Source organism: Gorilla gorilla, chromosome 1, assembly GCF_029281585.2.
Source record: "Gorilla gorilla gorilla isolate KB3781 chromosome 1, NHGRI_mGorGor1-v2.1_pri, whole genome shotgun sequence".
Classification (NCBI taxonomy): domain Eukaryota; kingdom Metazoa; phylum Chordata; class Mammalia; order Primates; family Hominidae; genus Gorilla; species Gorilla gorilla.
The window spans coordinates 19597288-19623633 of record NC_073224.2 but is presented as its reverse complement, the minus strand read 5'-3'; the positions used below and the strand labels follow the sequence as shown (position 1 = coordinate 19623633).

At 45.0% G+C, this 26346-nt stretch overlaps 1 pseudogene; it reads left to right on the top strand.

Moving 5' to 3' along the window:
• Nucleotides 1-4795: 4795 nt before the first annotated feature.
• Nucleotides 4796-4905, top strand: LOC115932479 (uncharacterized; annotated as a pseudogene).
• The last annotated feature ends 21441 nt before the right edge of the window (nt 4906-26346 follow it).

Below are 26346 nucleotides of genomic sequence, written 5' to 3'. Positions count from 1 at the left end.
AACTTGACCCTTCTCCTTTCCCTTTCTGTATCTGTTAGGTTTCTTCTTGCTCTCCCTTCAGGGCAGCCTTAACCAACACTCTGATTTTGGTAATGTGTGTGGGTAGGAGCACAGCTCTGGCCCTCTGAGTGAGATGCTAGCTTGACCATTGAGCAGCCTGGGTCTGTGCTCCACATCCTTGGGAGACCAAGAATACTGAAATTACATGCTGGCACATTCCTTCCAAAAATTACTTGAGCAATCGAAATGCCTTAGATAAGAGGGGAAAAAACTATTTTGTCAAATTCTTCCCTTCGGATACTATAAATGCACTGGATTCTTTCATAGTGACGTGCCTTTTTCCAGTAGTCTAGATTGTTTTTTTCTTTGCTTTGTTCCAATTCAGGAGGTTCTCATGAATTAGCATGGCCTATGTGACAGTTGCACGTGGTAACTTAAGATATGCAGGTCTAGCCACAACAGGTAAAGCATGATGCCAGTTCTTTACACTGGTAACCAGATGGACATGGAATGCTAGAATTGCAAATAATTTTTATATTTAAAATTGAAATTATATTTTTAAAATAAAATTTAGCTTTAAAGGTTTGAGTTTTAATTTAATATTTGTAAATTATAATCCACACACTGCCTTTAATTTTAATAGATCATATTGAACACTTTAAAAGTAAAAATTTTTTAAAAAATCAAGTTTAAAAATGTTTACATTTATTTAAATTTTTACAAAATATATTCAGATTTGGTATATTTTTACTACAATTACATCTTTTTAAAAATTCTTTTTAATCCATTACTCATGATAGAGCACAAATTCAGTAAAAATCTTGAATATAACCACATTAGTGATTTTGCTGAAATGAAGGCAAGAATGATACATTTTAAGGAATTAATGTGATTTTTGAATCATGCATATCTTTATTACTCTGGCTGACATCAGAGCCTATTGAGAACACCAAATGTGTAATACTGATTAAATTCACTGGTTTTAGGCATTTTGCAAACTTTTGAATATGTTAAACCTGTAGCTTTACACATGTTCCATATCCATTTTTTTTCTCATGAAGATACATTTATTAAGGTAGGAAGACAGGATATGTTTTATTTGACAATGGATTTATAACTTCCAAGTCTTTAGATACGTGATAGGTGGGTCCATTTATATTCTGGCCCTGGACCCTCAAAATGTTTCAGCTGTGCTGGAAGCGGGCTCTGTCTCTCCTTTCTGCTCCTCTCTCCATCTGCAAACCTGTTCTCCCAACGTGGTGGGTGCAGGGCTACTACCAGTGTTCAGCTTTGCATTGGCGACCCAAAGATAGCCCATCCTTCGCAGTTGTGGTCCCAGAATCCCAGGGAAAGGACTCGTGATTGGGCCAGGTTAGGTCAGGTGACCATTTGGACCAATCCAGAGTGCCGTAGGGTAGACTCATACGATACCCTTGGTTAAATCATAAAAGGGATGGTGATTTCTAGACTAGCCATCCCTTCATTGTATATTATACTTTGACAGAATGTAATTCCTTTATTTGAACAGACCTCTCTTTTAGCGGTTTCAAGTCATGCATTCACTTAATGTTTCCTTTCTTATTGTACATAATTTCCAGAGCTAAAACTTTCCAAACCTAGGTTACAAGGAAGACAGCCCTATACCCCAATTTGCCTGATTTATGCCTGCTGTCCCACTGTAATTATTAATAGTGCCACTTTCCATTCAAAAGTATCCTGGTTTGGATAATCATTCCTATGATGCCCCTGACTGTAAGTGATCTTTTGTTTGGTGAGTGTGAAAGTTCATTTATATCCCTGTTTGGTCTACATGGCGCCTTCCTCCCAGTCCCAGCCATCATTTATTTGGACCCAGCAACTACTAGAGGCCAAGCTGTGTCCTAGATGTTGGAGATATAGTTGAGTAAGACAGTAACCCTTTCCAGAAGGAGCTCACAGTCCTAACAGGGGAAATTGTACAAATTAGGTCATGATACAGCCTAAGAAATCTGGGTAGGAACAGAAGAGCAGGGAGTGGCTCTGCCTGGGGAGACTGGAAAGACCGCAGAGAGGATGCAACATTGGACTGGGTGATGTGAACTTCCCAATTGCTGACTTTGGCATATTAGAATATACCTCTTATTTTTATTAGCTACATAATCCAAGGCTAAGATGTTTGTTATTCATAAAGCCCACAGATGATTACTGACTTGGGAGAATCCCATCAGAGATGCCTTTATGACAATGAAATCAGGCCACTTCATCCCCAGGGTGAGTCTTGGAGTAGGCGTCTCAGGTGTGCATGCAGGTATCAGGAGAAAAGAGGGGGAAATGCTTGTGCTATATGTGAACACCAGAACATCCTCAATTCCCTGGCAGAGGGAACTGCACGATTCCAGAGTTGGTACTCCCTGATGCTCTAGAAGGAGCTGGAGTAATGACCAGCTGTAGAGTATTCAGTCAGGACACGTGGGCTCCAAAACCAACCCTGCCGCCTACCACCAAGCAAAGGATTTAATCTCTCTGGCCTTACTTTACCTGGAAAACGAAAACGTGAAACTAAGTCATCTACAGTGTTTTATCCAGCTTTACAGTTTTGATATGTTGTATAGTGGGCCAATTACAAATTCTTAAGTTTTCTCTAACTCATTAGCCAATTTGAGAAGATTCAGAAAAACCAGAGTTTATTTAAAATAGTTTTTCCTTTTTCATGCTTTTGATATAACCACAGAGGCTCTTATACTGATAAAGACTTGTCAAAGGATCTCTGCATTTTGAATCCCATGTGAGAGATGTAGGGATAATTAGAGAAACCAGCCAAGGAACGCTGGCCAGTACAGGTGCAGTGGCTCATCCCTGTAATCCCAGCACTTTGGGAGGCCGAGGTGGGAAGATTGTTTGGGCCCAGGAGTTCAAGAGCAGCCTGGGCAGTATAGCAAGACCCTGTCTCTACAAAAAATTAAAAAATTAGCCAGGCATGGTGGTGCACGCCTGTAGTCCCGGCTACTTGGGAGGCTGAGGTGGGAGGATCACTTGAGCTCAGGAGTTCAAGGTTGCCATGAGTTATGGTCATGCCACTGAACTCCAACCTGTGCGACAGAGCAAGATCATGTCTCAAAGCCAACAAACAAACACATAAAAACTAGCCAGTGGAATAATACAGTTTCTGGCTCTTGCTTTCCCCATACCAGACTGTCTTGGTCACGAGGGCTGAAATAATTTCATAATGTAAACTTTGCTGTTTTTTCCTGCCTCTTTAGAGTAAAAAAGCAAAACTCAGAAGCACTCTCAGGAAAGCTTTTCAAATTCTTTTTTGTTCTCTGGCTCCCAGTGACAAATACTTACTCTGTCTTTAATGTCAAAAGTTGGAGGCAAACCTTTGCACTATTTGATCCTTCCAGAAGCACAGCTGGGAGAGCAGCTGTCCCTGCAGAGCTGCTTCCTCTTGCTTGTTGGTAGAGCTACGATCAGCTTTGTCTAGGGTTTCTTTCTGCTGGATCTCTCACTCCTCTCTCTCTCCACTTTCTCCTGCCCCAACCCAACTTAAACAGCTCTTATGTGTTTATTGGCCACTTGTATTTCTTTTCTTTTTTATTATTTATTTATTTATTACTATTATTATTATTTTGAGATGGAGTCTTGCTCTGTCACCAGGCTGGAGTGCAGTGGCACAATCTTGGCTCACTGCAACCTCCGCCTCTGGAGTAGCTGGGACTACAGGTGCGCGCCACCATGTCCAGCTAATTTTTTGTATTTTTAGTAGAGATGGGGTTTCACCATGTTGGCCAGGATGGTCTCGATCTCTTGACCTGGTGATCCACCTGCCTCAGCCTCCCAAAGTGCTGGGATTATAGGCATGAGCACCGCACCTGGCCTTTTTCTATTTTTTGGAAACAGGGTCTGCAGCCCAGGCTGGAGTGCCATGGCATGATCATAGCTCACTGCAACCTTGAACTCCTGGGCTCAAACGATCCTCCTGCCTTAGCCTCCTGAATAGCTGGGACTACAGGTATATGCCACCACATCTAGTTATTTTTTAAAAACTTTTTGTAGAGATGGGGTCTTGCTCTTTTGCCCAGGTTGATGTCCAACCCTGGCCACAGGCAATCGTCCTGCCTCAGCATCCTGAGTAGCTGGAATTACAGGTGTGCATTACCACACGCAGTGATATGGTTTGGATGTGTGTCTCCTCCAAATCTCATGTTGAAATGTGATCTCCAGTAAGTTGGAGATGGGGTCCAGTGGGAGGTGTTTGGGTCACGGGGGTGGGTCCCTCATGCGTGGTGGCTTGGTTCCCTTCCTGTAGTAATGAGTGACTTCTCGCTTTCTTTGTTCACATGAGAGCTGGTTGGTTGTTTAAAGGAGCCTCACATCTCTCTCCTCCTCCCTTCTCTCTTGCTCCCTCTCTCATCATGCGATGTGCTTGCTCCCTCTTTGCTTTCTGCCATGACTGGAAGCTTCCTGAGGCCTCATTGGAAGCAGACGCCAGCACTGTGTGTCTTGTACAGCCTGCAGAACCATGAGCCAGAGAAGCCTCTTTTCTTTATAAATTACTCAGCCTCAGGTATTCCTTTATAGAAATGCAAAATGTATTAATATACACCCAGCTAATTTAAAAAAAAAATTTTTTTAGAGATGAAGTCTCACTGTGATGCCCGTGCTGGTCTTAGAACTGCTGGGCTCAAGCAATCCTCCAACCTCAGCTTCCGGAGTTGCTGGGATTACAGGCGCAAGCCACCAGCTTGTATTTCTTTGTTGAACTGTCTTCATGATCTTCAGCTGTTGCTTTCAATGTATTAAGAAAGATTTGAAACACATTATTTTGTGGTTCATAAATGTGAGACACACTTATAGTTTTTCATGCTCATGTGTGAGATATCCCTCCTTTAAACCTTGTTACGATGTTGGCACATTACCTGTCCGATATGAGAAGGAAAAAGAGAAATATTTGAAACACACAAATAATATAAATAATGATACACAAAAACTACGTGAAGGCAGCAAGCTTCACCAATGCAGTTGGAGTCCTCCGTGCACTCTCCCCCGATTCCCTGCCATCCCCGAAAGGTAACTGTGGCCCTAAGTTTTGAGATCATATGGCCCATGCAGCTCTTTATAATTTCACTATAGATGTATGTTTCTCTACCATTTCCTTGTGCTTATGGATGTATCTGTAGCAATTTGCATCATTAGAAAACATCCTCTAGAGCTACGCTTATGATGAAATAGCTTAACCGCTATAGCTCACTACTTATGCTAAAGACCACAGACTCTTCAGCTCCCCCATGTAATGGAAATTAACACGGGGCCAAGCAGATTTCCCAGACATGGCTTTATTTTGGGGCTTGTACTCGAGTAGAAAGGAGACAGCGGAGGTACAAGGATTCTCCAGGTAGCTCACTGGGAAGAGCCAGTAGGGCTTTTTTAAATCAGTCAAAGCACGGGACTTGGCTTCGGGGGAAGGGTGTGCAGGCTGGGCTGGGCAAGGCACCTAAGGGGAAGGGTGTGCAGGTCAGTGCAAGGGGAAGGGCGTGCAGGTCAGTGCACCCTACCTGGTTGTGATGGCAGGGGCTACCTGGTGGTCTGGCCAGCAGCGACAAAGCTGTACATCAGTTTTTCAGCATTCCTTTCTAGGGTGGGACATTCTGAAACCTTGGTTCAATATTTGGATCTCCTAAGGCCAGTTTCTGGAATTCTTTAAGTAAAAGGCCTATTTAAACATTATGACAGCACAGAAGAACACTACAGACTGGCTATTTTCCTTGTATGACTGAAGCCTCGGTGTTGGCAGGCATAGTGTCAGTGAGGTGGTGGTGTGAGTTTTGTGATCAGTGGGACAAGAGAAGAAGAAAAAAAGAGAAAGCATGTGAAGGAGGAGCCACATCCCACTTTTATTCTATCCCACTTATTCTAGTTTTATTTTATTTTTTTAATTTTCACTATGTTGTTCAGGCTGGGGGACAGTGTTTATGGTGGTTGTTCACAAGCACAATCCCACTATTGATCAGCACAGGAGTTTTGACCTGCTCTGCTTCCGACCTGGGCCACTGCACCCCTCCTTAGCCTGGGTGACCCCTGCTCCCAGGAATTCACCACACTGATACTGAACTTAGTACAGACACCGGATCCGCATAGCACATTCCAGCCCAGCACGCCTGGGCTCAAGCGATCTTCCCGCATCAGCCTCCTGAGTAGCTGGGCCTACAGGCACACCCAGCCTTCTACTTTTTTCAATCATAGTGTAGATTGTTCATTTTTTGTTTAGGAAAAAATATATTGGTGACTGGCAAAAAGACGATTCTCAGACCATCACATAGGAGACAAGGGTCATGATGTCTATGTAACAGAGATGAGAAACAGCTTCTGCTTTGAAAACCTTTCTCTACACTCTTTTTTCAGTGTTACAAGAGTCTTTCCAATACAAGAAAAAGAAAAAGGAACGAGATGGTACACAGAGCACCGACTATATAAGCCTGTCTGTTTCCAGCTCATTCATTCATCCCATCCATCCAACTAACAAATGTTTATGGAGAACCCACCATAAGTGCCTGGCGCTGAGCTAAATGCTAGGGAACAAGAATAAGAAAGACACAGTCTCTGCCCACTCATAGCCAGATTAGGAAATAGACAAGTAAATAATAATAATGACAACAATAATGATAGCTCCTGGTTGCTGAACACTTACTACTAGCCAGGCAGTGTGCTAAGCACTTATTTATGTTATCTCATTTAATCTTCATGTGATATGCATGGAATGGGAAATAAAACAATACCTGTGGGCAAATGGATGAAGAGAAAACACAAGAAAATTACCTGAGATCAAATGGTGGAGCTGGGATTTGAACCTAGGCAGTCCGACTCCAGAGCCTGGGTCTTTACCAGCTTCACCTATTGCAGAAGAAATGAATAATTGTGATCGAGTGAGATAAGAGCTAGGACACAGGGGCAAGAGGGACCACGGGACACTGACATCCTGCAATCCTTCTTTGAAAGTGCAATCTTAGCTCCCTGTAGCCTCGAACTCCTGGGCTCAAGCAATCCTCCCGCCTCAGCCTCCCGAGTAGGCAGGACTACAGGCATGCACCACCATGCCTGGCTAAATTTAAAATTTTTTTTAATACAGATGGGGCTTGTCATGTTGTCCAGGATGGTTTTGAACTCCTAGGCTCAAGCTATCCTCCCACCTCGGCCTCCCAGAGTGCTTGGATTATAGGTATAAGCCACCATGCCTGGCTTAGTATACTTTTGTTAGTTTTGTGTTAGAGCATTATAAATAAGCTAGTTATAAACCCGGGGTGAAAAGGCATCCACCAACTTGGTAACTCAGGGCCACAGAGAGATCACTGATGTCAAATAGGGTGGTTCTTTGCCAGGTGTCACTTGGCAGATCCCTGACGGGCTGAAGAGCAACAGAGGAATTTCTCTTTTCAAAGTGACGTGAGGGGCCGGGTGTGGTGGCTCACACTTCTAATCCCAGGCACTTTGGGAGGCCAAGGCGAGTGGATCACTTGAGGTCAGGAGTTGGAGACCCGCCTGGGCAACACGGCAACACCCCGTCTTCTACTAAAGATACAAAAACTAGCCAGGCATGGTGGCACGTGCCTGTAATCCTAGCTACTTGGGAGGCTGGGGCACAAGAATCACTGGAACCCAGGAGGCAGAGGTTGCAGTGAGCCGAGATCGTGCTACTGCATTCCAGCCTGGGTGACAGAGGGAGACTTCATCTCAAAACAAAACAAAACAAAAAGTGACGTGAGGAAAGCAGCCAGAGTTGTATGGTCCAGCCAGACCTTAGGACTATTGCCTCAGTGTAGTGTCAAAGTGCCCAGCTTCTCAACAAACAGCTGGTTAAAAATCACGAGAAGCAAAAGACGGCAAATTAACAAAAGAGCAAATCACGGAAGGTTTGAGTGTGAGGACACGTGAACAATGGGGAAATAACATCTGTTGTCCATACTGTGGGGTGTGGCTACGAACCCCTCAGAAGAAGAGTGAGGAGAAACTTTCTGCAGAAACCCCCTTCCACTTTCTTCATGCTTCAGTCCTTTTCTGGACAGACCTCTTACCAGGAAGTAAGGATTTAACATTCAGTTGCTAACATGTTTAGATGATGGCAGCAGACCCCTAAGTCTACCGCCTCCTTGCAAATGGGCTTGAATTACCGCAATTTACAGGAACTGTTCTCTGTTTCAAATTAGTCAGAAAAATTACCCTAGCCTCAGCCTCTCAAAAGGAAAATTGCACTTGTACTCAGGTCCTGTGCCTATGCGCATCAACTGTGATGGACAGCACACACCCAGCCCTGTAAATCCAAGTTAAGTCTCTGTTGATACCTTGCAAATGGACATACTTGCTTCTTTCCCTTTGGGAGCAATCAACATTAAACAGTGGACTCTCTTCCAAGCAAGAACTATATCCAGAAGGCGCCTCTGTACCAAAATTCAAGACGTTTAAAATGTAGAGGTGATTTTTCTGGAAGAAAGCTTTACAATAGGTATCAAAATCCTTAAAAATGTTTACTCCTCTATTATTAGGTAGAACTCTTTGGGTGGCAAGAAACTTATTTAAGCTAACTTAGGCAAAAGGAGTGAATTTCCTGCAAGGGCACAGCCTGGCCTCAGGCAAGGACAGGAAGTGGATGTCTGTAGAGAAGCCAGGAACTTTGAGTCTCTCCCTCAAAATCTCGTTTCAAAAGAATAGGATTCTCTCTCTTTTTCTCTTTCAATCCCTGCTGCGCAGAGATTGTCTGGCCTGTCTCCGAGTCACAGTTTCAGGTTCCTAAGCGAAGTCCTTTAATTGGCCCTGGCCTGTTCCAAGGGAATCAGGGTTGCATGGTACAAAACCAGCCCTGCTCACACACTGAGGAGAGGGAAGTAGAGTTCCAAGAAAGGTGGGTTTTTCTAAGGGTCTCCTTCTGGTGTCTGTAAAAGCCCCCCAAAATAGGTTTGATTAAATAAATTATGTATCCTTTTATTTGGAATACTACATGACTATTTAATTCGAATATTTAACAAAGTTAGAAAAATGTTCATAGTATTATTGATTGAAAGGGGAAAGTTACAGTGTAATATTTATTTTTATTATATAAGGATAACTTTCTTATATAAAAAGAATTGTATTATTATTTTTTGTATATATACACGTATGTGGAGAAAAGACCAGAAGTGTATATAATAGGACGTTTGCAAAATTGTATTTTGTTTGTGTCTTCTCTATTTTGCACTTTTTTTTTTTTTTTTTTTTTGAGCTGGAGTCTCCCTCTGTCGCCAGGCTGGAGTGCGGTGGCACAATCTCAGCTCATTGCAACCTCCGCCTCCTGGGTTCAAGTGATTCTCCTGGCTCAGCTGCCCGAGTAGCTGGGACTACAGGTACGCGCCACCACACCGAGCTAATTTTTGTATTTTTAGTAGAGATGGGGTTTCACCATGTTGGGCAGGCTGGTCTTGATCTCCTGACCTAGTGATCCACCCACCTTGGCCTCCCAAAGTGCTGGGATTACAGGCGTGAGCCACCATGCCCAGCCTGTTTTCCACATTTTTAATGACATTTATTATTTTGATAATCAGAACAAAGTTAATTTTTAAATTAACTGACAAAATTATCTGAGATGTAAAGGAAGAAAACTCATAATTTATGTTCTGCATTTGATATTTTATAATTTTTGTTTTTTAATCTTAAGAGACAGGATCTTGCTCTGTCACCCAGGCTGGCGCGCAGTGGCATGATAACCGCTCACTTCAGCCTCCAACTCCTGGCCTCAAGTGATCCTCTTGCCTCAGCCTCCCAAAGTGCTGGGATTACAGGTGTGAGCCACCACACCTGGCAAATACTTTATAATTTCTGAAGCCAACATATAAACAAATACAATAAAGGTTACCTAAATAAGTGGTTCTTTTTAGAAATAGCTTGGAGAAAATCATTCAATACCTCTTATTTATAGTTTTGTAATGTTCTTTTTAAATGCTTCTTACAATATCTTGAAAGTTAAGATCTTTCAACGAAAGATTTTGAAAAGTGTCCTGGCCTGAAGTCTTCATGTTTTAGAAATCAAGTTTTTAAAACATCTTAAAAAGCTGTGTCTTTAGTACTGGGTGCAAAATTTAAACATTGCCTGCAATTCCGGAATAACAATAATCCTAACGATAGATATGATTGAAAAAGGTGGCCAGGTTCAAAAGAGAAACTTCTTTGGGGGAAAATGGCCATCCCATCGTTCTACATCAACCGCCGGTTTTTCTTTAGGGTGAAGTGAGAGGCTTGAGGGCAGGGAAGCATCCAAAGGGAATTTCTCAGTTGGTGATTTCCTAGCAGAGAGGTTGAGTTAGGTGCTTCTTCCTCGATATGGTTCGGATCTGTGACCCGGTCCAAATCTCATGTTGAGTTGTAACCCCCAGGGTTGGAGGTGGGTGGGGTCTGGTGAGCGGTGACTGGATCATGGGGACCGTTTCCCATGGTTTAGCACCGCCCTGCCTTGTTACTGACATCCGGTTGTTTGAAGATGCATGGCCCCCACACCCCCTTCCCTCTGCTTGCTACGGGTCTGGCCATGTGAAGTGCCTGCTCCCGCTTCACCTTCCATTACTTTCCTGAGGCCTTCCCAGCCATGCTTCCTGGGCAGCCTGCAGAACTGTGAGCCAATTCAACCTCTTTTCTTTATAAATTACCCAGACTCAGGCGTTTCTTTATAGCCTTCAAGAATGGACTAATAAATACCTCCCCTTACTTAGCTAGCACTTGAAGTTTCAAAAACGAGGATCAAGCCGTTCCTGGGAGCATCCTATGAGACATTTGGACACAGGTTTAGTTGGAGTCTCGGAGATATGATGGAATCTGGAAAAGTCAAAGGAAAAAAGCCAAGGTGAATCAGATAATTATGTTATCAAATCTCAGGAGAGATGACTAGTGTGTCAACACCAGGGCAGAGCTTCTGGAAGCTTCTAGAAGCCTTTCCCACCAGCTACCATCAGTTTCACTCAAACTGTTACCCACTCCCACGTCTACTGGTAGTGGAACCTGCTCTGGCGCTGCCTTCCACTCATTTCTACCTTAACCTCTGATCTGACCCCTCCCCACCCTCTGTCCATGGACCTAGCCTTCCCCTGGCTTCTGCTCTTTTCTGTCTGCTTTCTTGTTGACGTTTTTTTATTTTTTTTATTTTTGCTTCCCTGCTCTGGATTGCTTGATCTCAGGCTCGATTCGGACAAAGTGATAATGATTTTTTTTTTTTTATTATACTTTAAGTTTTAGGGTACATGTGCACATTGTGCAGGTTAGTTACATATGTGTACATGTGCCATTCTGGTGCGCTGCACCCACTAACTCGTCATCTAGCATTAGGTATATCTCCCAGTGCTATCCCTCCCCCCTCCCCCAACCCCACAACAGTCCCCAGAGTGTGATATTCCCCTTCCTGTGTCCATGTGATCTCATTGTTCAATTCCCACCTATGAGTGAGAATATGCGGTGTTTGGTTTTTTGTTCTTGCGATAGTTTACTGAGAATGATGGTTTCCAATTTCATCCATGTCCCTACAAAGGACATGAACTCATCATTTTTTATGGCTGCATAGTATTCCATGGTGTATATGTGCCACATTTTCTTAATCCAGTCTATCATTGTTGGACATTTGGGTTGGTTCCAAGTCTTTGCTATTGTGAATAGTGCTGCAACAAACATACGTGTGCATGTGTCTTTATAGCAGCATGATTTATAGTCCTTTGGGTATATACCCAGTAATGGGATGGCTGGGTCAAATGGTATTTCTAGTTCTAGATCCCTGAGGAATCGCCACACTGACTTCCACAATGGTTGAACTAGTTTACAGTCCCACCAACAGTGTAAAAGTGTTCCTATTTCTCCACATCCTCTCCAGCACCTGTTGTTTCCTGACTTTTTAATGATTGCCATTCTAACTGGTGTGAGATGATATCTCATAGTGGTTTTGATTTGCATTTCTCTGATGGCCAGTGATGATGAGCATTTTTTCATGTGTTTTTTGGCTGCATAAATGTCTTCTTTTGAGAAGTGTCTGTTCATGTCCTTCGCCCACTTTTTGATGGGGTTGTTTGTTTTTTTCTTGTAAAGTTGTTTGAGTTCATTGTAGATTCTGGATATTAGCCCTTTGTCAGATGAGTAGGTTGCGAAAATTTTCTCCCATGTTGTAGGTTGCCTGTTCACTCTGATGGTAGTTTATTTTGCTGTGCAGAAGCTCTTTAGTTTAATTAGATCCCATTTGTCAATTTTGTCTTTTGTTGCCATTGCTTTTGGTGTTTTGGACATGAAGTCCTTGCCCATGCCTATGTCCTGAATGGTAATGCCTAGGTTTTCTTCTAGGGTTTTTATGGTTTTAGGTGTAACGTTTAAATCTTTAATCCATCTTGAATTGATTTTTGTATAAGGTGTAAGGAAGGGATCCAGTTTCAGCTTTCTACATATGGCTAGCCAGTTTTCCCAGCACCATTTATTAAATAGGGAATCCTTTCCCCATTGCTTGTTTTTCTCAGGTTTGTCAAAGATCAGATAGTCGTAGGTATGCGGCGTTATTTCTGAGGGCTCTGTTCTGTTCCATTGATCTATATCTCTGTTTTGGTACCAGTACCATGCTGTTTTGGTTACTGTAGCCTTGTAGTATAGTTTGAAGTCAGGTAGTGTGATGCCTCCAGCTTTGTTCTTTTGGCTTAGGATTGACTTGGCGATGCGGGCTCTTTTTTGGTTCCATATGAACTTTAAAGTAGTTTTTTCCAATTCTGTGAAGAAAGTCGTTGGTAGCTTGATGGGGATGGCATTGAATCTGTAAATGACCTTGGGCAGTATGGCCATTTTCACGATATTGATTCTTCCTACCCATGAGCATGGAATGTTCTTCCATTTGTTTGTATCCTCTTTTATTTCCTTGAGCAGTGGTTTGTAGTTCTCCTTGAAGAGGTCCTTCACATCCCTTGTAAGTTGGATTCCTAGGTATTTTATTCTCTTTGAAGCAATTGTGAATGGGAGTTCACTCATGATTTGGCTCTCTGTTTGTCTGTTGTTGGTGTATAAGAATGCTTGTGATTTTTGTACATTGATTTTGTATCCTGAGACTTTGCTGAAGTTGCTTATCAGCTTAAGGAGATTTTGGGCTGAGACAATGGGGTTTTCTAGATAAACAATCATGTCGTCTGCAAACAGGGACAATTTGACTTCCTCTTTTCCTAATTTAATACCCTTTATTTCCTTCTCCTGCCTGATTGCCCTGGCCAGAACTTCCAACACTATGTTGAATAGGAGCAGTGAGAGAGGGCATCCCTGTCTTGTGCCAGTTTTCAAGGGGAATGCTTCCAGTTTTTGCCCATTCAGTATGATATTGGCTGTGGGTTTGTCATAGATAGCTCTTATTATTTTGAAATACGTCCCATCAATACCTAATTTATTGAGAGTTTTTAGCATGAATGGTTGTTGAATTTTGTCAAAGGCTTTTTCTGCATCTATTGAGATAATCATGTGGTTTTTGTCTTTGGCTCTGTTTATATGCTGGATTACATTTATTGATTTGCGTATATTGAACCAGCCTTGCATCCCAGGGATGAAGCCCACTTGATCATGGTGGATAAGCTTTTTGATGTGCTGCTGGATTCGGTTTGCCAGTATTTTATTGAGGATTTTTGCATCAATGTTCATCAAGGATATTGGTCTAAAATTCTCTTTTTTGGTTGTGTCTCTGCCCGGCTTTGGTATCAGAATGATGCTGGCCTCATAAAATGAGTTAGGGAGGATTCCCTCTTTTTCTATTGATTGGAATAGTTTCAGAAGGAATGGTACCAGTTCCTCCTTGTACCTCTGGTAGAATTCGGCTGTGAATCCATCTGGTCCTGGACTCTTTTTGGTTGGTAAACTATTGATTATTGCCACAATTTCAGCTCCTGTTATTGGTCTATTCAGAGATTCAACTTCTTCCTGGTTTAGTCTTGGGAGAGTGTATGTGTTGAGGAATGTATCCATTTCTTCTAGATTTTCTAGTTTATTTGCGTAGAGGTGTTTGTAGTATTCTCTGATGGTAGTTTGTATTTCTGTGGGATCGGTGGTGATATCCCCTTTATCATTTTTTATTGTGTCTATTTGATTCTTCTCTCTTTTTTTCTTTATTAGTCTTGCTAGCGGTCTATCAATTTTGTTGATCCTTTCAAAAAACCAGCTCCTGGATTCATTGATTTTTTGAAGGGTTTTTTGTGTCTCTATTTCCTTCAGTTCTGCTCTGATTTTAGTTATTTCTTGCCTTCTGCTAGCTTTTGAATGTGTTTGCTCTTGCTTTTCTAGTTCTTTTAATTGTGATGTTAGGGTGTCAATTTTGGATCTTTCCTGCTTTCTCTTGTGCACATTTAGTGCCATAAATTTCCCTCTACACACTGCTTTGAATGCATCCCAGAGATTCTGGTATGTTGTGTCTTTGTTCTCGTTGGTTTCAAAGAACATCTTTATTTCTGCCTTCATTTCGTTATGTACCCAGTAGTCATTCAGGAGCAGGTTGTTCAGTTTCCATGTAGTTGAGCAGCTTTGAGTGAGATTTTTAATCCTGAGTCCTAGTTTGATTGCACTGTGGTTTGAGAGATAGTTTGTTATAATTTCTGTTCTTTTACATTTGCTGAGGAGAGCTTTACTTCCAATTATGTGGTCAATTTTGGAATAGGTGTGGTGTGGTGCTGAAAAAAATGTATATTCTGTTGATTTCGGGTGGAGAGTTCTGTAGATGTCTATTAGGTCCACTTGGTGCAGAGCTGAGTTCAATTCCTGGGTATCCTTGTTGACTTTCTGTCTTGTTGATCTGTCTAATGTTGACAGTGGGGTGTTAAAATCTCCCATTATTAATGTGTGGGAATCTAAGTCTCTTTGTAGGTCACTCAGGACTTGCTTTATGAATCTGGGTGCTCCTGTATTGGGTGCATATATATTTAGGATAGTTAGCTCCTCTTGTTGAATTGATCCCTTTACCATTATGTAATGGCCTTCTTTGTCTCTTTTGATCTTTGTTGGTTTAAAGTCTGTTTTATCAGAGACTAGGATTGCAACCCCTGCCTTTTTTTGTTTTCCATTTGCTTGGTAGATCTTCCTCCATCCTTTTATTTTGAGCCTATGTGTGTCTCTGCACGTGAGATGGGTTTCCTGAATACAGCACACTGATGGGTCTTGACTCTTTATCCAATTTGCCAGTCCGTGTCTTTTAATTGGAGAATTTAGTCCATTTACATTTAAAGTTAATATTGTTATGTGTGAATTTGATCCTGTCATTATGATGTTAGCTGGTGATTTTGCTCATTAGTTGATGCAGTATCTTCCTAGTCTCGATGGTCTTTACATTGTGGCCTGATTTTGCAGCGGCTGGTACCGGTTGTTCCTTTCCATGTTTAGCGCTTCCTTCAGGAGCTCTTTTAGGGCAGGCCTGGTGGTGACAAAATCTCTCAGCATTTGCTTGTCTGTAAAGTATTTTATTCCTCCTTCACTTATGAAGCTTAGTTTGGCTGGATATGAAATTCTGGGTTGAAAATTCTTTTCTTTAAGAATGTTGAATATTGGCCCCCACTCTCTTCTGGCTTGTAGGGTTTCTGCCGAGAAATCCGCTGTTAGTCTGATGGGCTTCCCTTTGAGGGTAACCCGACCTTTCTCTCTGGCTGCCCTTAACATTTTTTCCTTCATTTCAACTTTGGTGAATCTGACAATTATGTGTCTTGGAGTTGCTCTTCTCGAGGAGTATCTTTGTGGCGTTCTCTGTATTTCCTGAATCTGAATGTTGGCCTGCCTTGCTAGATTGGGGAAGTTCTCCTGGATAATATCCTGCAGAGTGTTTTCCAACTTGGTTCCATTCTCCGCATCACTTTCAGGTACACCAATCAGACGTATATTTGGTCTTTTCACATAGTCCCATATTTCTTGGAGGCTTTGCTCATTTCTTTTTATTCTTTTTTCTCTAGACTTCCCTTCTCGCTTCATTTCATTCATTTCATCTTCCATTGCTGATACCCTTTCTTCCAGTTGATCGCATCGGCTCCTGAGGCTTCTGCATTCTTCACGTAGTTCTCGAGCCTTGGTTTTCAGCTCCATCAGCTCCTTTAAGCACTTCTCTGTATTGGTTATTCTAGTTATACATTCTTCTAAATTTTTTTCAAAGTTTTCAACTTCTTTGCCTTTGGTTTGAATGTCCTCCCATAGCTCAGAGTAATTTGATCGTCTGAAGCCTTCTTCTCTCAGCTCGTCAAAATCATTCTCCATCCAGCTTTGTTCCGTTGCTGGTGAGGAACTGCGTTCCTTTGGAGGAGGAGAGGTGCTCTGCGTTTTAGAGTTTCCAGTTTTTCTGTTCTGTTTTTTCCCCATCTTTGTGTTTTATCTACTTTTGGTCTTTGATGATGGTGATGTACAGATGGGTTTTCGGTGTGGATGTCCTTTCTGTTTGTTAGTTTTCCTTCTAACAGACAGGACCCTCAGCTGCAGGTCTGTTGGAATACCCTGCGGTGTGAGGTGTCAGTGTGCCCCTGCTGGGGGGTGCCTCCCAGTTAGGCTGCTCGGGGGTCAGGGGTCAGGGACCCACTTGAGGAGGCAGTCTGCCCGTTCTCAGATCTCCAGCTGTGTGCTGGGAGGACCACTGCTCTCTTCAAAGCTGTCAGACAGGGACATTTAAGTCTGCAGAAGTTACTGCTGTCTTTTTGTTTGTCTGTGCCCTGCCCCCAGAGGTGGAGCCTACAGAGGCAGGCAAGCCTCCTTGAGCTGTGGTGGGCTCCACCCAGTTCGAGCTTCCCGGCTGCTTTGTTTACCTAAGCAAGCCTGGGCAATGGCGGGCGCCCCTCCCCCAGCCTCGCTGCCGCCTTGCAGTTTGATCTCAGACTGCTGCGCTAGCAATCAGCGAGATTCCGTGGGCGTAGGACCCTCCGAGCCAGGTGTGGGATATAGTCTCGTGGTGCGCCGTTTTTTAAGCCGGTCTGAAAAGCGCAATATTCGGGTGGGAGTGACCCGATTTTCCAGGTGCGTCCGTCACCCCTTTCTTTGACTCGGAAAGGGAACTCACTGACCCCTTGCGCTTCCCAGGTGAGGCAATGCCTCGCCCTGCTTTGGCTCGTGCACGGTGCACGCACCCACTGGCCTGCGCCCACTGTCTGGCACTCCCTAGTGAGAGGAACCCGGTACCTCAGATGGAAATGCAGAAATCACCCGTCTTCTGCATCGCTCACGCTGGGAGCTGTAGACCGGAGCTGTTCCTATTCGGCCATCTTGGCTCCTCCCCCAAGTGATAATGATTTTAAAAGAGCAACATCAAAGTTGCTGTGGGAAAGCCAAAAGGCCCCAATTATTTCCACCTGAGGTGGATAGCTGTGCGGCGGCTATGTATGCGGCGGCTATGCCGAGGAGGTGTGGAGAGTGTGGGACCGCAGAGGCGGAGTAGAAATGTGCCAGGTAGCCAAGGACCTTCCCAGCAGAGGCAAAGTTGGGAGAAAATGTTCAGAGAGGTGAACGTGCCTAGTGTGCTTGGGATGCCTTGCAGATGCAGCTGGAAAGGGAGTGAGGGGCAGAGGGGCGGGTCTTGCCATCATCCTCAGGAATTTGGACTTCATTCTCTGTATGTAGACTGTAAAGCATGGGAATGATTTGACTAGAATTAGAAAGATCATTTGCCATCAACACCAAGGATGGCTTAAAAGAGGGCAGGTTTTGCTCCTGCCCCTGAGGTGGTTCCTCTCTGCAGCCTTAGTCCTCTCATGCCTCAGTCCCATCCTTAACTGGGACCACATTCCATGGTTGTCCTAGGTCTCTCTCTCTCTTTTTTTTCTTTTTGAGACAGAGTCTCGCTCTTGTTGCCCAGGCTGGAGTGCAGTGGCGTGATCTCGGCTGACTGCAAACTCCACCTCCTGGGTTCAAGTAATTCTCCTGCCTCAGCCTCCCAAGTAGCTGGGATTACAGGCTCCCGCCATCATGCCTGGCTAATTTTTTTGTATTTTTAGCAGAGATGGGGTTTCACCATGTTGGCCTGGATGATCTCAAACTCCTGACCTCAGATGATCCACCCGCCTCGGCCTCCCAAAGTGCTGGGATTACAGGCGTGAGCCACCGCGCCCGGCCAGGTCTCTCTTGTTTCAGTTCTTTCACTGACTGTATCTGTTCTCGTGGTTTCAACCATCATCTCTGCACCATTTCTAGTACTAGCTTCCCTGCCAACTCTAGTCTTGCATTTCCAGTTGGCTACAAATCCTCTGTACCTGCATGGATCATCAGCCCCTCAAACTCAAATTGTGTGCAGCCAGACTCTTCAAATCCTTCCCCCAGAAATCAGTTCTTCCTCCTGACTCATTTCTGCTCTTTGTTTCACCATTCTCCAAGTTATCCAAGCTTAAAACTGGACAGCGGTGACCTCTTCCTTTTCTTTGACTGTTATCTTTAACCCATGCCCAAGCTCTGTCGAGTATTTCTTTGTGATATCTGACACCTGTATGTTCCCAGACCTACAACCACCATCCTACTCGAGACCTGTTCTTTCTTGTATAGAAGGAGCAGCCTCTTATCTGGTCTCCTGTCTCTGGTAGCTCTCCTGGGTTATCCTATTTTGGTATAGTTTCTAAAAATCTGTTCTGATTATATAGTGCCATGTATAAGGTAATATTGAGCATAATGAAAATTACCCTTAAAAATCTCTTAAGGAAGGCTGGGCATGGTGGCTCATGCCTATAATCCCAGCACTTTGGGAGGCTGAGGTGGGCGGATCACTTGAGGTCGGGAGTTCAAGACCAGCCTGGCCAACGTGGTGAAACCCCGTCTCTACTAAAAATACAACAACGACAACAAAAAGAAATCAGCTGGACGTGGTGGCACATGCTTGTAATCCCAGCTACTTGGGAGGCTGATGCAGGAGAGTCGCTTGAACCTGGGAGGTGGAGGCTGCAGTGAGCTGAGATCGCGCTATTGCACTCCAGCCTGGGAGACAGAGTGAGACTCTGTCTCAAAAAAAAAAAAAAAAAAAAAAGAAAGAAAGAAAAATCTCTTAAGAAGATGCTATATTAAAACTATATTAAAATCTAACAAACTATGTCTCCAGAAATCCCACAACAACAAAACGCATTTCTTAGCTGAGCACGGTGTCATGCACCTGTAGTCTGCGCTGCTCAGGAGGCTGAGGTGGGAGGACAGCTTGAGGCCAGGAGTTCCAGGCTGTAGTTCGCTATGTTTCGACCTATGAATAGCCACTGTGCTCCAGCATGGACAACATAGCAAGACCTCATCTCTAAGAAAAAACAAAAAGACACATTTCTTGTCTCTAGCAGGGGAATAGATTGTGCTTTGTTCTGTTAAATACCAGATAATGTAATTGACCTGCATTTGGAAGGCCTTTTTGGATAAAAGGTATATTTTTAACACTCCCTCCATGCAAGGCAAACAAGAGCTGAAACCCACTAAGAGACTAACAGCAGATTTGTATGTCCTTACCCATGCTCACTTCAGGCGTGAGCTTATGTAAAGTTCTTCTGTCCCTCTCCTTTAAAAAATAATTATCAGGCTGGGCGTGGTGGCTCACACCTGTAATCCCAGCACTTTGGGAGGCTGAGGTGGGTGGATCACCTGAGGTCAGGAGTTCGAGACCAGCCTGCCAACATGGTGAAACCACATCTCTACTAAAAATACAAAAACTAGCCAGGTGTGGTGTCAGGCACCTGTAATCCCAGCTACTCAGGAGGCTGAGGCAGGAGAATTGCCTGAACAAGGGAGGCAGAGGTTGCAGTGAGCCGAGATTGGCCACTGCATTCCAGCCTGGGTGACAGAGCAAGACTCTGTCTCAAGCAAAAACAAAAACAAAAAATAATCATTATTATTACATTTGCTTTTGCTGAATGTATGTAATCCAATGGGTGGAATTAAGTGCAGATATGACAGCACTAAACCACTGTTCAGCTGTTAGGGCCGGCGTATCCACACGTCCATACTGAGGCCCTCCCCAGTGCCAGTCAGGGCTGAGTGGGAAGAGAAGGAACCTGGGGCCTGTCCCCCTGAATGCTCAATTCAGTTGAAAGTCCAAGGATTCAGAAGCGTCTCAGTTCAATCCAGGACACCTAGGTCTCTGTGAAGGTGTATTTTTCAAGTCAAGTTAGTAACTTCTAGATATTTTGACACATGGTATAGGACCCTCTGTTTATATTCTTGCTTTGACCCCACACTGAATACATAGCATGTTTTCCTGAATTGGAGGGAGAAGCAGCAGTGGGGGCTTTCCCACACACCTGCACAGTGCAAACAATTTCAAATTGTTGGGAAGGCCTGCGGCCATTCTCACTGTCTCTCTCCAAGTCTCCTGGGCTCCTGCTGTCTCCTTCTTCCAGGCAGTCTCATACTGTCCTACAAGTAAATCCCAAATGCTTCTTGCTTTCTGAGGTAGAGAATTCCGGTGTCTGCCTGGCACCTGTTTTCTAGCATCTGCTACTTAAAGTGTGGATCACAGGCCGCAATAGCAGCAGAATCAGGAAGCCTGGTGGAAATGCAGCCTCTCAACTGCCTGTGAAGCAGCATTTCCTATTCCTTGGAGCCCCAAGGAACATAGCGGGGAAATGCTGGCAGAGAAGCAGTGGATACTATAGGAAAATGTGAGACAGGGCAGGCGAAGAGAGGAGCAAAGCCCGGGCCTTCAACCTTGAAGAAGGATAAGAAAATGGAAAAGAAATGGTGAGAAAAGCAAAAACAAATCCAGGACAACAATGAAAGCCTGAAAGAAGAGAGTTTTCCCCAGGGGACCAGAACCACCACAGCCTCCTGTCTCATTCAGCAGAGGCTCTGAGGAGGGTGAGAACCAGAGGAAGACCCTACCTAGGCTTGGCAATCAGGAGGCAGAGTGAAACACGGAGGTGTGTTGAGGGGAGGGCCTTGGCTTGTAGGGATGGAGGGTGGGAGGAGAGGACCAGAGTCTGGAGGTGGTGAGAAAAATGGAATGGAGGGGAATCTGTCCACTTTGGAGAGACAGAGGAAACAGGTAGGAAATGCCCCATGTGCATTTGGATGACAAATGGACAATACTGGTTTCTTTCCAGCCAAGCTGCCCCAGAGGGGCAGAAGGAGAAAACTCAGCCAAGCAGCTCCGGGCAGAGGGAGAGAACACAGCCTGGAGGTGGAGGGGTGGCTTTGATCTCTTCCAAGGCACAAGGACCTGACCCTCCTAAAATAGCCCAGTGCTACCTCACACCCCTCTGCATCAGGCTGCAGTGTCCACTGCTGGCTTCTGTCCTGTTGGGCCACATCTCTGATCCTTCAGAGGTGCCCCCAGATAAGCCGCAGGAAGCCGCCAGAGTGCCTTCCGTCCTTCTCAGCCTTCCTGGGCTAAGTAAGGACATGCTCACATTTGGAGGAAGATAGGACAAACCCCAGGGCAAGAGGTAGGTGCCATCTGAGGGTCTCTCTGGTGCCATCTCCCTTGCCCAAGGTGCTGAGACCATAAGAATCCTGGGGCAGTAACAACTCTCAGGGCAAGCCTGGTCACTTCCAACCCAGCATTCTTGGAACCCAGCCCCTTTTACTGTTGTTGTCTGATAGGTTTTTCTTGCCTGATGCATAGATAGAGCCAATTTACCAGGACGGCAGTATTGTAACAGAGAAATAGTTGACTAAATGGAGCTGGCTAAGCAGAAGACTGGGGTTTATTACTCAAATCAGTCTCCCCCCAAAATTCAGAGACTGAGTTTTTTAAAGAATGATTTGGTGGGCAGGGGGTGAGGGAATGGGTGCTGCTAGTTGATTAGGGATGAAATCACAAGGGTGTGGTCTTCATTGCCTCTCTAGGTGGGGGCCGCAGGGCCCAGTGGGGTCAGTCAGTTGTCAGAAATGCAAGTTAGAAAAACACCTTAAAAAAAATCTTAGGTTCTACAATAATGATATTATCTATAGGAGTAACTGGGGATGTTACAAATCTTTTGACTTCCAGAACAGTGGCTGGTTCCATTTAACTATGCCTACATCCCTCTCATGATCCTAACCTTGTGGACTTTCATTAGTTTTACAAAGGCAGTTTAGTTTTGAGAAGGGTTATTATCATTCTTGCTTTAAGGTTAAACTATAAATTAAATTCCTTTCAAAGTTAGCTTGGTCTATACCCAGGAATAAACAAGAAAAGCTTGAAGGTTGGAAGCAAGATAGAGTTAGCTATGTTAGATTTCTCTTACTGTCATCATTTTGCAAAGGCGGATTCATTGCTTCCAGGCACTCAGCTCTGCTCTCCACTCCCTCCCTGTTGCTTGGGCTGGCGGGCTTTCACCCTCCTACTCTCAGCCTCCCTTCCAACTATTTCCCTGGACTGCTCGCTCCTTCTCCCCACACAGCTGGCTTCAAATCTAAATAAAAAAACTTAACCTAAATAAATAAAAATCCTGCAGTGGTTTTTTTGGAATTACTATCCCATTTGAAGTATGTATAAACTGAGGCACAGGAGGTATTCTGTTGGCGTCACACTCCAGAACACTGGTGCTGGGGTTGGAATGCAGGTGGCCGGGCTCCAGAGCCCCCTCCGTGCCTCTTTGAGGAGACACTTTCCTCCTCAGCCTGAGAACTCCTCCACCACGCACAGGCATAAACCTTCACGGCTGGGGAATCATTTGCCCGGGGAAGGGAGGGTACAGAGGTGCCCAGCAGAACACAGAGGTCCGCTGTCCTTTTCAACACATTTCTAAACTTGGCCACAGCAGCTAAGTGGCCACCCAGGATACTTTGGATTTATATGTGCTTGGCTGTGTGTCTGTAGGAGAAAAAGAGGTGGTTTCGCTTTTTTTTTTTTTTTGAGACGGAGTCTCGCTCTGTCGCCCAGGCTGGAGTGCAGTGGCCGCCATCTTGGCTCACCGCAAGCTCCGCCTCCCGGGTTCACGCCATTCTCCTGCCTCAGCCTCCCAAGTAGCTGGGACTACAGGCACCTGCCACCACGCCTGGCTAACTTTTTGTATGTTTAGTAGAGACGGGGTTTCACTGTGTTAGCCAGGATGGTCTCGATCTCCTGACCTCGTGATCCACCCGCCTCGGCCTCCCAAAGTCCTGGGATTACAGGCGTGAGCCACCACGCCTGGCCCGCTTTTGGTTTTTAAGTTTCACAATATTAGCTGTGACCATCGTGAGGCAAACACAGGAGAGTCAGAGACAGTGTGGTGAGATAAAGCCAGTTCTTCACCCCAAAAGGAGTGGAGCCAGGGAAGCAGATGAGGAAGCAATAGAGGCAGTTTCTGACACAATGTAGACCCTCAAGTTCTCCGCCATTCCACCTTCCCTGCCCACACTTCTTCTCCTGTGAGCACCCTGTCCCGGCAGTCGGAGCGATCCCTGGCCCCATGCTTTGTCTCTTCTCAGGGCTGAGAGACTCTGCCACCTCTTTCACACCATTCTTCCCCTACCATTGTGCTAGGTGAACCTTCTTATCCTTCACCCTTTGTTCTTTTCCTCCTACAAGAAAGTTACGCATTTCCTCTGCGGAGCCCACTGTGCCTTCTGCTTATTTCCAATATAGCCTTTATCTGCCTTGTTATTATGCCACCCAGGGCAGAGAGAATGTCTTTCCATCCTAGGGCGTGGTCCCTGGCTAGGGCTCCACCCCCGGACCCATGGCTACAGACCTAGGTGAAGACAGGGATTTTTGTTCTCCTGCCCAAATGTTGCATTTCCCAAGACCACCCTGGCCTGCCACGTCCCCATCCTGTGCCTATAAAAACCCTGAGACCCTAGCAGGTAAACACACAGGCGGCTGGATGTTAAGAGCACATTGACAGGTACCGGCAGGCCGGCAGGCCACTGACCAGCAGAACGACTCAGAGTTTAGCTGGGGTGGTCAGAGAAGAGTTGGCCGCTCAGTAGCCTGACTCCAGGGGAAAACCTTCCCACTCCATCCCCTTCTGGCTTCCCCCATCTGCCAAGAGCTATTCTCACTCAAATAACCTGAACTCATTCCCCAAGTGCAGGTGTGATCTGATTCTTCCGGTACACCAAGCCAAGAACCCCGGGACACAGAAAGCCCTCTGTCCTGGCGATAAGGCAGGGGTCCAATTGAGCTGACTAACACAAGCCGCCTACGGATGGCTAAACTAAAAGAGCATCCTGTAACACACGCCCACTGGGGCTTCAGCTGTAAACATTCACCCTGGATACTGCCATGGGGTCAGAGCCCCTCAGCCTGCCCATCTGAATGCTCCCCTAGAGGTTTGAGCAGCGGGGCACTGAAGAAGCAAGCCATACCCCATTGCATGCCCTGTGAGGGACAAGGGAACCTTTCCCGTTTCAGAGGGACTTGCTAATGCTTCTTCTTTTTTATTTTCTTTTTTTGAATCTCACTCTGTCACCCAGGCTGGAGTGCAGTGGTGCGATCTTGGCTCACTGCCACCTCCGCCTCCCGGGTTCAAGCCATTCCCTGCCTCAGCTTTTCGAGTAGCTGGGATTACAGGCACGCAGCACCATGCCCAGCTAATTTTTGTATTTTTAGTAGAGACAGGGTTTCAACATGTTGGCCAGGCTGGTCTCAAACTCCTGACCTCAAGTGATCCACCCACCTCGGCCTCCCAAAGTGCTGGGATTACAGGTGTGAGCTACCACACTGGCCCCTAGTAATGCTCCTTAACTCTGCTGTGTATATACTGCTTAGAATGGACATATTCTTTGGAGCAGGAGTTTGGAGAATGTCTCACAGCTTCCTAAGCGTTGAAGACAGACACCATTCCTTCCTAAGGCTATGCCACCCACCAGCCTCTTCTCCTTGATGAACAGGGAAGAAGAGACAGAAGGAAAAGGGAGTTCTGGCACAGTCCTGGTGTTTGTCTATCCTTCCGAGACTGGCTCTGGGAGTGTGTGGATGCATTTTGGCTCCATGGTGAATGGCTGTTGGAGGGAAAGGGTAGTGTGTTGAGATTCCTGCTCTGCCACCTGTGAGTGGTGAGGCCTTGGGCATGCACCTGACCTTGTTGAGATTCTGCTTTCTTACTTATAAAATACTTTCTTCATAGGGATGCTATGAGAACAAATGACAGGCACCGTAAGGATTCAATGGATGCTTGTTTCCTTCATAGCACTTACCACAGTCTAGTGATTTTGTCTGTGTGCTTTTCATTCTCTACCTCATCTATTAGATGATGTGCTTGATATGAGCTGGGTCTTATGCTTGTTGTTGTTTCTGGGAGCCTAGCGCAGTGTCTGGCACAGAATGAATGAACGAACGAACGAACGAATGAATGAACAAATGAATGAGTGTGCATTGAGTAACATACTGTGATAGTACACTAGTTTGAGATTCCAGCCTCTGAGTTTTGTTCTCATCGCTAACACTGATATCTTCCCTGAGCTTGAGTAAATCGCATTTTCTCTGTCTCTAGACTAGTTTCCCCAACCATTAAGTGAAGTAAATTTCACCTCTTTCTTCTTAATAGGAGTATTATTAGGACCTATGTGCTAACGTGTCCAAAGTACTTAGTGCTTCTCAGATGGAAGTTTCTATTAAGTAGGTACAACTAACCTCAGGGAGTTCCTTGATTTTCCCCCAAATACAGGATACATGGCAAGTGTGGTTTTTGCTTTTTCTGAGGAGATCGGGAGATTTTGCAACAGTGGATCCCATCTAGCGATTGTTTATTGATATAGGAACATAACTAATGTTTCTGAAATGTAGCTTCCTTGATTTGGTCTCTATTTTATGATGTTTTCAAAAGAGCTTAATCAGAGCCCTCCCTATTTCTGTTTGTTGGCAACAGGAGTGCCATGTCGCTAGGAAGTTCACATGGGCATTGTGGAAGGTGACAGCCGCTGTAGGTGCCAGACCCAAAGGGAGAAGGGGATGGGGACAACATGTGGCAAGGAGATTCTCTGGGTTCTGCTTGTCCATGGGTGGGCACACTGCCACCTGTGTCATCAGGTGACCTCCTTGCAGCAGCTGCTCAGGGGTTGCCAGAGCTGTGTGACTGTTGTCCTTTTGTGGCAGTCAGTACCCACAGTCTGCTTCCTGCCGTGGCCATGGCAGCAACAGTGACCATAGCATAGAGCAGAGGGGATGTGGTAAAGCTCAGTGAGACCACATTTAACCCAGACCTTCAGAAATTGGTAGAACTTGGACAGGTGGGCCTGAGGAAGAGCAGCTTTCTAACCAAATGGCCTGATGCAAACCAAAGCACAAAGGTCACAATGAAGATGGACTGTACCCGGGGCTTTGGTGATGTGCTGTCACTGGTGATGGCTGGTGAAGGCCAGAAAGAGCTGCTGTCTAAATTAATAACAAAAATAAAGACACCCAACCAGAGAGTCTGTGAAAGAGGAGGAGGTCAGCAGAGGGGTGCAGGGTGATTGCAGAGGAGGAGGCCTGCAGAGGGACGCACGTTGATTGAGGAGGGGGAGGCTGGTAGAGGGGGGCAGCATGATTGGATA